The 11,889-nt window shown below is 40.8% G+C and overlaps 1 pseudogene; it reads left to right on the plus strand.

Annotated features, from left to right (window-relative positions):
- LOC148539283 (uncharacterized) overlaps positions 1–9,713 on the plus strand; it is a 44,545-nt pseudogene extending 34,832 nt beyond the window's left edge.
- The last annotated feature ends 2,176 nt before the right edge of the window (positions 9,714–11,889 follow it).

An 11,889-nucleotide genomic window follows, 5' to 3' on the forward strand; every position in this document is an offset into this window, starting at 1 on the left:
AAACATCGCAGGTAACATCAGATTAACGATTGTACTGTTGTGGCTTACGGATGCTTCTTGCCTACCTTAGTAATTTATGCACTCCCCTAAAATGCCTGGAAATGCTGAAGAACGCCTCCGTTTGCAGACCACCACCCCGGAAAACTCACACAAACGGTCTTTCCTGTCAATCAACTTTAACAATGCACTTCCTTGTCAGAAGCCCTATGACTGACAGTATTTTTGATAGGTATAGCTCGTACGCACATGCACACTGCTAGCCGTGTGCAGGCACAGAAAGAGAAACATCGTATGCGTACGACCGTGCAGCCGCAACGACCGACTCTGAATGAGCTCCTGTATGTGCACAATAAGAGAGTAAATTATTCTAATGATTTTTCTTTTTTTATGGGGGGGTGGGGTTGTTGAAGTTACCACATTGAAAAATATACAACAAATAAGACAGTGAACTGTGTATCGTCGAAGCCAAATAGATTGTAAGCAATCGCATAATTGCACATAACCCACTTCACGATATTCATTGGACGATTTTATCGTCCGCAGTCACTTCTTAAAATCATTTTTGCACGCACCCGTCATCATCCAGTAGTGCATGCATCCCCATATAGCTGCCCCACGCCATATTGTGAATGGCACACCACGCTACTCTGCGACTGGGCGCTCGGTGCCATTATAGATAAAGTAAGTTAATATAGCAATATCTAAATAATGTATTGCACATCAATCGCACAGCAAGATTTTTAATAATCCTTTCGGAAACCTCACCACTATGAACTGTGTCCTATTCTAACAATAATCCAATGCTGAGTACACCAAAACATAAATTACATTTACCAATGCGCATAGTGCTAAATAGCGCATATACAAACTTCAATAACATACAAACTGACACAGCAAATGTTCCATATAAAGAATATTAAATTATAATAGGATGTCGACTGAATGATATATGTTGAACACTAGGTATATGATATCTGACCCCAGAAATGAGATAAACTGGTCGTGTATGGTACCTACTGATTTCCTTATGTCTCCACAGGATTATGGATCAGACAGCATGAATATCAGAAGAAACACCGACAAGTTATGAACATCTGGAGGATTCATATTATTTACTGTACAGCTTTGTATGCATTGGCCCTTTGAATTAACATACCTAGGGCGGGAGATTAGAAACAATTGGATCCTCTAACATAGTTCAGCCCCTAGTGACACCAAATGTATACTAACCATTGAAGTGCTGCATTTACTGTGACTCATAATAAAGGCCAATGAGCCCACTTGTTTGTTATACAATTGAATCTAAAGTGAATAAATACCGAGCCCTGGTTGAGTTGCTTACTCATACATTCCCATTGAATGAGTGGCAGCATCTTGGAGATGACTGTAATTCCTGGACCAGTGCGCTTGCGAATCGTGTGGTAATTGTATCATTTATTGTTATTTACTGTACATTGGCGCTCATTGTTTAGATTAAGGCATTTATCCCGTTTACAATATAATATTTTTTGTGCGTCGGAAACACAAACTCTTGAGTGTGACTACATTATTTATGTTAGTAAACTAGCGATATATGTGTTCCTCTAAGGAAACCAATCTCTCTCTCTCTCTTCAGTAATGTAATTTTATATTCGTTAGTTTGGGGGCTCATGTGTTGTTATTCACACATCCTTCTATTCGCTGCTCTGCTCCCCTTGTTTTGCAACAAAGAGTGGATTTTTTGGTGTGCCAGCAGACCTTTCTCCTGCTTTGGTGTTTGTTGGGAGATGGAGGATCGCAGTTTAGCGACTACGGGGAGGGCTGATTGGGACCTGGGGATAAAAGAGAGAAATTTGTGTCTTTTCATTTGCCCGCGCTATTGTGTAAGCGGCCACTCTGTAGCGCATGCGCTGTAAAAGTCACCACGCCACGTACAGCGATTGCATCCTAGCGTTTCAGCCGGAATTAGGAGTACTATACGCCACATGTAAGCAGTCGCATAAGAGCAAATGCGACCAGGCACACAGTGGCATATACACATGTTTCTTACATTTCTGTAATGTTTCAAGCAATTTTTTAAGACTGCAAGACATCATAGTGGTAGGGTGTGATCTACTAAAAGACTGCTAAATCCAAAGAAAGGCATTTAAGTTTTCTGGCCAGAAAAATAGAAAAGTGTGAAAGGCGCATATTAGCAATTGGAGAAATAGAAGTACTGTGTGAGCTTCTTTTAAAAAAAAACTAGGGTATATGTGATCCCTAGGGTATACATAGCAGGTATACTGGCAGAGGGGATCTTTTGATGTCCTTTCGTTAAAGATTAACGATAAAGAATAGCTTCCAGTGTGGTCGTAAAATTCATTGGTCATTTAGGTTTTTTGAGTTTTGGGACTTTACCACATAGGTGTGGCATCCTGTGATTGAGATCTGGGTGCGGGGAAAAGAAGGGTAAATAAGTTGTTAACTGTGGTTTATCTATAGTTAGATAATTCCTGTGTTCCCTATTAATAGGTTGTTAAATGTGTTTGCCTTAGTAGGTATTACTGTATTCCCTATTTTAGTATTGTTTAACCGTAGTATAGGTGCGTGAAAGCAGCATAAAAGTTAACTCTTTCACTGATCTCTTCTTTGTTGGAAGGTTTAGAGTAAGTCAAAATGGGCACTAAACAGGCAACAAAGAAGGCAGACCATGAGCTGCCTCTGCAAGGTCTGACTGGGTCGGCTCTTCATATAATGCACACCAAGTATGGTGCATACGCAACAATGCATTGTGCCATGTGGGTTAAGATGACAAGTAAGAGTGTGAGGCCTTTCCCAAAGATTGGTAGCTTTAATGTGTAGATCTTAAATAACCTCAAGGATCACATATGTAGAGTGAAATCCTTGAAGAAAAGAGTGGAGTATAATGATTGTTTGAAACTCTGGCAGCATGAGAGTAACACGTGGGTTAATGATGCGAATGAGATGCAGAGTTGCACCACGTGCACGTCAAGGGGTGATGCGCACGTGATGCTGAACAGTGCCGCATGCGCACCACAGGAAAACGCAAATGTGCGGAATAGTAGCGTTGCCAAAGATATTGCAATTCGCGCTTGCGCACCACCACCACCATATGTGATGGGCTGTGAAGATACATTATCCACTAAAAATGATAAAAATGTAACTGAACCAAGTAAGCTGTACCCGCATCTGAGTTTGTATACTGAAAAAGTTTATGATGCAGAAAATGAACCTATAGAAATGTCAGCCCTGTCCCATGCTGTGCAATTGTTGAATGTCCCTTCCCAGCAAGTACAGGCAGATTACCCATTAGCTTCAGGAGTGGGGGAGGGATCCTTAGCCCAAAGGGGGAGGCCTTAGTAGAACCCATGGTGGGGGAGGTTCCTGTAATAAGGGCGCAGGAAGCATTGACACCTACCACTTCAGTAACGGAGGTTGCTAATGCTGTTCACTGCAGTAATAGGATTAGAGGTATAGAAGTAGAAAGCATCCATCCAGTATTGACAATAATTGTTCCCAGTGGAGTTGCGGATGCAAATGGTGTAATCCCCACAAGGGAAGTAACGATGCAGTGTCCATGGACATGGGCGGAACTACATTCCATTATGTCTGATTTGCCTGACCCTAGGAAACAACTGGCAAAGTGTCAGCATTTCATCAAGGACTTAGGCAATGCCCATGAGCCAACCAATAAGGACTGGCATGTGGTGTTAAGGGCATGTCTCCCAAAAGGTACAGATGTGAAAAAGTTTATCACAACATGTACTCTGGATGTAGATGTCCCCTTGACTGATCAAGGTAATCAGGATTGCACTGCCCGCATAGTCGCCCAGTTAGCCGTATTTTTCCCCTTAGTGGTTAACTGGAGTAAAATCTTTACCATTAAGCAAAAATAAAGTGAACCTGCAGAAGATTATTTTAATTGAGGGCTGCAGATTATCACTCAGTACACTGGGATAGAAAACATTAAGGATAGCACTCACTACCGGGAGATGGTCATCACTGTTCTGATGGAAGGTCTTAATGATAGTCTATAGACCAGAGTTCAGACCTCACACCCCGGATAGAGAGGAATAACAGTTGATGTACTTAAGGAAACTGCTATTGAGCATGACAAGAACATACTCAGCGTGAATCACAGAGTGAAAAACTAATGGCTGTCAGTATACAAGCTCTGGAAGATATGCATTTGCAGCCACAAGACACTTATCCACCTGCTCAGTTAAAAGTACTTAACACATAGCACCCCTTTGCGCAGTCACACATACCACAACCATATTATACTTACCACACTCGGCCACAAAACAATTTTCATCCTCAATCTAAGCTCCCATATCCATCCCCACAACCATTCCCTACCTATAACCCTCAACACAAAAAACAGCAATTTCCCACAAATAGTCAAATCCATACACAAAAAACGTGCTTTAACTGTAACCAACCAGGACATTTTAGAAAAGACTGTAGAGTTATACTACACGGACCACCTAACCAGGAAAATGTAAACCCATCCCATAACATCAAAAATGATCAGTTAAACCCTGCCCACATAATTGCAGTAAATGCTCTGGTGGGTCAAGATAGTCAATTATAGGGATCAGGTCATACCTGTAATCTGCAGGCAGTCAGGATAACTGGAAGTACTAGAGAAGAACCGGTAATAAGGGTTAATGTAGCTGGTACTGAACATACAGGGGCAACCAGGTCAGTATTAAAATCCCCTTCTAATTTGTGAATTACTAACAAGACAGTGTCAGCAATTGGTGTAACAGGTGATGTACAGCATTATCCTTTAACTGAATCTACAGAAATTACTATTGGCCCATTGCATGCCAGACACTCTTTCCTTCTGGCAGCAACGGCCCCTACTAATCTCCTATGAAGGGAATTATTGTGCAAGATGGGATGTGTCATCTATTGTACCCCTGACGGTATATTTATGGATGTCCCAGAAAGGTTCGCACATGAGGTAAGGGATGTGCTAGACACTCCCCAAAGGTTAATGCTGCACACTACCATATCGGAACAATGTCCAGCACAGGTAAACAATATGTTAGCACAAATACCTGATTCCCTTTGGACCAAGGATGGACAGGACACTGCGTTAATGTAGCTCCCGTAATAGGAAACCTAAAAAGCGGTAGGCAAGCTCCAAAAATTCCTCAATACCCATTAAACAGGAGGTAGAATTAGGGGTTTATCCCATAATTGAATGATTATTACAGCAGGGAATTTTAGTGCATACAGCTAGTGTAGCCAACAGTCCCATCTTCCCTGTTAAGAAGGGTTGTGGGAGGGGGAATAGGCTGGTACAGTACCTTAGAGGGGTTAATAAAGTGGTAGAAAGCCAATTCCCCGTAGTGCCAAACCCAGCTGTCATCCTGTTGCAAATTCCACCACATGCAACCCATTTCACTGTCATTGATCTCTTTTCTGCATTTTTCTCGGTTCCGCTTCATCCTGACTGTCAATATTTATTTGCATTTACATATAGGGGGGTATAATACACATGGACATGACTACCCCAGGGCTTCATAGACAGCCCCAGTATTTTCTCACAGGCCTTACACGATTGTTTACAGTCCTTCCAACCTGCCAATGGATCTGTTCTAATACAATATGTGGACAATTTATTGTTATGCTCTGATTTGTTTACATCATGTTTAAATGATACTAAACTTTTACTGCTTCACCTCTCGCACACAGGGCATAAGGTTGCTAAGGACAAGTTACAGCCATACCAGACCAGGGTCAAATACTTGGGACACTGTCTCACCCAGGGCCTATGACATCTGACTACTGACTGAATCCACGCCATACAGACCATGGCACTGCCGCGAAACCAGCACCAGATTTGTACCTTCCTGGGCATGTGTATACCTTCCATAGCACACGAAGTGTTATGCCTTGACTTGACAGTTCATACTCCACATGCAGTCTCTGCTTTACTAAACTCAGCCCAGACTAGACACATTTCTTGCACTAGATTCATGAAATGGGAACTAGCACTGATTGCTCCCTCCAACATAACTATAAAAAGGTGTAATACTCTAAATCCTGCTACATATTTACCATGTGTGCCTCATGATGCACAAAGGGTGGAAGGTAAAAGTGAATCATTGCCAATGGTAGAAGGTTAGTTTGGTAAAGGTATTGATGTGCATGATTGTATGGAGTATCTAAATCAAAATTTTACAGCTAGGCCTGACATATGCGACATACCACTAGAGAATGTAGACTTAATGTTATACATGGATGGGATTTGTCATAGACAGACTGACACAGGTGAGTTATGTATAGGTTATGCTGTCATAGATGACAAAGATGTCATAGAGGTGGAACCACTGGGTCCACCACATTCAGCTCAGGTAGCAGAGCTTGTGGCACTAAGGAGAGCGTGTGAGTTGGTGGAAGGAAAACTGCCAATATCTACACTGACTCCAGATATGCGTTTGGGGTGGTGCATGATTTCGGTGCCCTATGGCATTTGAGAAATGTTATGACAGCAGCAGGCACACCAATCACACACACACATCACATTAAACGACTATTGACTGCAATCCATCTACCCAAGACCATAGCTGTCATTAAATGTAAGGCTCACACCTGTGAGGATGATCCAATATCATTGGGTAACAATAGGGCTGACGAAGCTGCCAAATGGGCAGCAGGGTTAAAGTATAATCAAATGAATAGTGTTATGTTATTTGAAACTGTTAATGCACAGAAGCTGGTTGAAATGCAGGAAGTATGTACCTTACAGGAAAAGGTGAGCAGGAGATACAAGGGATGTGAGCAAGAGTCCTCTGGGCTGTGGAGAAGTGAACAAGGGAAGCCAGTAGCCCCTAAGGCGTACTATCCTAGCTTGGCTGAAGTAGCACACAGTCTGACTCACCTGGGCAAACAGGGTATGTGCAAATTAGTGACAGCATACTGGTATGCACCTGGCTTCTCTTCGCAAGCAGAGAAAAGAGCAATGTCCTGTTTGACCTGCTTAAGGAAGAATGTAGGAAAAACAATACCTACCGAACCATCTCACATCCCTCCAGCAGATGGACCTTTCCAGGTTATACAGATTGATTTCATCCAGTTACCACCTTGCAGGAATTTGAAGTATGTATTGGTTTGTACAGATGTGTTCTCTAATTGGGTTGAAGCATATCCAGCTGCAACTAATACTGCTGCATTTACTGCTAAGTAGTTCATGAAATTGTGTGTAGGTATGATATCCCTAGAGTAATTGAATGCGATAGAGGTACCCATTTCACCGGAGATGTCTTTCAATGCATGTGCAAGTTAATGGGTATTAATAGTAAGCTTCACACCCCATATCGACCACAGGCCAGTGCCAAGGTGGAGAGAGTGAATGGTACTATTAAGAATAAATTAAGTAAAGTCATGGCTGAGACTGGATTGGGATGGCCAGAAGCCTTGCCTCTTGTACTCCATAGTATCAGGACCACTCCTAGATCCCCTCTTAATTTATCCCCATTTGAAATATTGTTTGGGAAGCAACCTAATGTAATTGTAAGCCCTCAGGAAGATTTAAAATGTAACAATGAGGTTACAGTGAGGTACCTTATAAAAATGAGTAAGCAGCTCAAACAACAGCAACAGAAACTGAAATTGCTATCACCAGATATGCCTGAAATGAACTGTCATGATGTTGAACCTGGAGAGTATGTAATGACTCAAAACTTTATACGTTCAGGTTGCTTGACTGATTGCTGGGAAGGACCATACCAAGTGCTACTGACAAGTACAAATTCTGTGAAAGTAGCTGAGAGAGACACCTGGGTCCATTCCAGCCACTGTAAGAAAGTCAACAATCCAAACGATATCAAGGGCGGAGGAGAGACAGAAAATATGGACCTGTCTATTGAAAGCCTAGTCCGTGAAAGCTATCAACTGTATCAGTAGCACCTGAACGAGGCTGGTAAGACCCTTGGTCTGGTAATGGAGTTTCAAATTGTGACTGCTGTTGTTTATCTTTCCAGGGTTGATCTCATGCTATTTTGCTTCGGGATGTCCTGGTTCTGTGCTGGTGGTCAAAGAATGGAGAGAGAGGTGGACATCAGTGGAATGGATTTGGGAGATGTGTCCTTAACCAGACCGACTGTTGGGTATGCTCTCATGTTCCCCAGGGACAGTATAATGTAGGGTTAGTGCCATTCCCCCTAAATGTCACAGAGATCTTGGGGTTACAAAAAAGAAAAGCAATGAGTGGGAAATTCTTGATGTCCAAACCACCACACTTTAGACTTCATCAATACCAAGTGGATAAATCCCTGTTATGTTTTAACATCACTAACTTCAAGAGACCAGGAAGTTGGGAAGTAACAGGGAATAATCAGACAATGACTTTCTCCTTAAGAGCAGATAATGAGCCATTCAATTTTGAATTGTTACGCTCAATTAGATCAAGTGGGAGACACTTCCAGCACAGATACACAAGTGGTCATACCCAGGATATGGATGGTAGTGTACCAGAAGGGTATTGCGCTCAAGTTATACAGCCAGAATCTTGTTTTAACCAGATGGGAGAACCTGGGATAGGAACATTTGCTAGGGAAATGTGTTCCATGATAATGATACATTCTATCCCATATGTTCTCCCTGACGATGTGTATTTTATATGTGGTAGAAAAGCGTACAGGTGGCTCTCTCCAAGTTCCAGTGGTTTGTGTTATCTAGGAAAAGTACTTCCTGAGATCATGACTGTTGCACATCGTGAAATAATCGGTATTCACAAGAATGTACCTTCCCCATATCTTCATACACAGTATGAACACAGGAACAAAAGGAATATGGTGCCTGGTGAAGTGCATAGAGCCATTCAGATGATTAGTGAAACGACTGGCTTTCAATTCCTAGTTGCACTTGATCCCACCAGGATCGCTCGGGGGTCATTAAATTTTAAATACATACAAGACCTTGCCAAATTGATAGATAATATCACCGAGCTATACGATGATTCATTTAGATATACTGGAAAGGAGTTACAAGCGTACAAGAAAGAACTGGTCCAACATAGACTAGTGCTAAATTATTTAACAGCTTTCACTGGAGGGTATTGCATAACCCTGGCTACCCAGTTTGGTGTTAAGTGTTGCACCTACATCACTAATAGCACTAGTGACCCCAAGGAGGTGATAGACCAGAAGATGGACGAAATTCTGCAGCTGAAATGGGAATTTCATAAGAACCATAATGCTTCAGTGGCTGAAGTAGAGGAACAGGTAGAAGAGTGGTCCTCTTGGTTGAACCCTGTTAAATGGTTCTATGGTCTAGGAGAATGGGTTCAAGGACTAATTGCAAGTGTAGGAAATCTCCTGATCCTAGTATTAGTAGTCATCTTATTAATTGGCATGTGTGTTAGATGTGTTGCTGCAGTTATGAAATGTGGGAAAGGTATTTCTAAAGGTAACAGGGAAACTGAAATAATGATGGTAGTTACCCATGATGCTGTGAATACTAAGGTAACTAATACCCTACATTATAACCCTGAATTAGAGAGTATGATCTAATGATTGCTTGCATGTTGCCATGTATTATTAAGTATTGTCAATGTTTCTTTAGGACACCCTAGTTCAAATGTAGTCTCCATTTTTCCACCACTCGACCTTCATAGGCTTGATGAGTTCCCACATCCTGACAATGGTCTCGTATATGATCAGCTGAGTGCATATGAGGGCTATTTTACCCCACCTGGAGATGCACTACTAACGGTTTAAATGACCACACGGAGTCATATCAATAAGATCCGAATGGTAGTAGAAGCCCCATAAGAATGCGTACCTTGTAATGATGTGATTTGGATTTGTTTAGCAGTGCATAAAAATTTTATTAATGCTATTTCAAAACATCTTTAAATGAAGTCTCTACATAATTCAAGGCTATCTTTATGGGTTAGGTGCATCCCCACATCTATCCAATGATCTGGTCCGTGGTGTGCGCATAAAGTTAGTTTTATGTCCTTCCCCCTGAAGTGCTTCATTGATGGTTAACAATTACCAACTTAAGCCATCTCATAAAAATAACATTGACTAATATTTTATAGTGTATGGCTTCACAGATTAAAATTATAGATAATTGCTTGCGTATGGTGATAGTGTATAGTTGCTATCAAAGGGTGGACTGACGAAACCAAATAGATTGTAAGCAATTGCATAATTGTGCATAACCCGCTTTACAGTATTCATTGGACGATTTGATCATCCGCAGTCACTTCTTAAAATCATTTACGCTCCCGACGCACATTTGCGCACGCACCCATACGCGATCACGATCCCAATGCGCATGCAATCATCCAGTTGTGGGTGCATCCCCATACAGCTGCCCCATGCCATATTCTGAATGGCACACCATGCTACTTTGCGACTGGGCGCTCGGCGCCTTTTTAGACAAAATAAGTTAATATAGCAATATCTAAATAATGTGTTGTACATCAATCGCACAGCAAGCTTTTTAATAATCCATTTGGAAACCTCACCACTATGAACTGTGTCCCATTCTAACAATAATCCAATGCTGAGTACACCAAAACATAACTTACATTTACCAATGCGCATAGTGCTAAATAGCGCATATACAAACTTCAATAACATACAAACTGACACAGCAAATGTTCCATATAAAGAATATATATGAATGATATATGTTGAACACTAGGTATATGATATCTGACCCCAGGAATGAGATAAACTGGTCGTGTATGGTACCTACCGATTTCCTTATGTCTCCACAGGATTATGGATCAGACAGCATGAATATCAGAGGAAACACTGACAAGTTATGAAGATCTGGAGGATTCATATTATTTACTGTACAGCTTTGTATGCATTGGCCCTTTGAATTAACATACCTAGGACGGGAGATTAGAAACAATGGGATCCTCTAACATAGTTCAGCCCCTAGTGACACCAAATGTATACTAACCATTGAAGTGCTGCATTTACTGTGACTCATAATAAAGGCCAATGAGCCCGCTTGTTTGTTATACAATTGAATCTAAAGTGAATAAATACCGAGCCCTGGTTGAGTTGCTTACTCAGACATTCCCATTGAATGAGTGGCTGCATCTTGGAGACGACTGTAATTCCTGGACCAATGTGCTTTTGAATTGTGTGGTAATTGTATAATTTATTGTTATTTACTGTGCTTTGGCGCTCATTGTTTAGATTAAGGCATTTATCCCCTGTTTACAATATAATATTTTTTGTGCGTCGGAAACGCAAACTCTTGAGTGTGACTATGTTATTTATGTAAGTAAACTAGCGATATATGTGTTCCTCTAAGACAACCAATCTCTCGCTCTTCAGTAACATAGTTTTAGATTTGTTAATTTTCACTGAAAATGTGAACACCTATACAGATCATGACTTTATATTAACAGTGGACTTGAAACAATTGGTTAAATATATGGAGAATATTCATAATTGTTTAGATAAAATCATATGTAAATCTATTGGATTCCAAAACATGGATATTTGGCATTCTATGTACAGTTATTTTCCTGGTTCTCGGTGGTTGGATATTAATCTACAAATTCAGGATGCATATGAACCAATTACCAATTTATGAATTATTAGAATTTGGCAGAATTCAGACTTTATCTAGAGAAGAGAAAGAGTAGACTAGATAAGTGTTACCATGGCTCTTTTCCGTATGCTACTTAAATCTCCTGAGAATGCCCAAAATGACTTCCTCATTTTCTACATGTTCATAAACCTTTTTGTAAAAGAGCTTAAACACAATTTACTACAAAATATTCTTAAATATCTAAAAATGTACCTTCAGCCTTATCAACTACATGCCAACATATTTCCAAAATTGAAAGATTGCCTTTCTGCACTGAAATTTGATTACATTTAACTTCTCTATCCACATAACATTTATTCAGATCTTTAA

Source organism: Taudactylus pleione, unplaced genomic scaffold (assembly GCF_031769625.1).
Source record: "Taudactylus pleione unplaced genomic scaffold, aTauple2 ptg000026l, whole genome shotgun sequence".
Taxonomy (NCBI): Eukaryota; Metazoa; Chordata; class Amphibia; order Anura; family Myobatrachidae; genus Taudactylus; species Taudactylus pleione.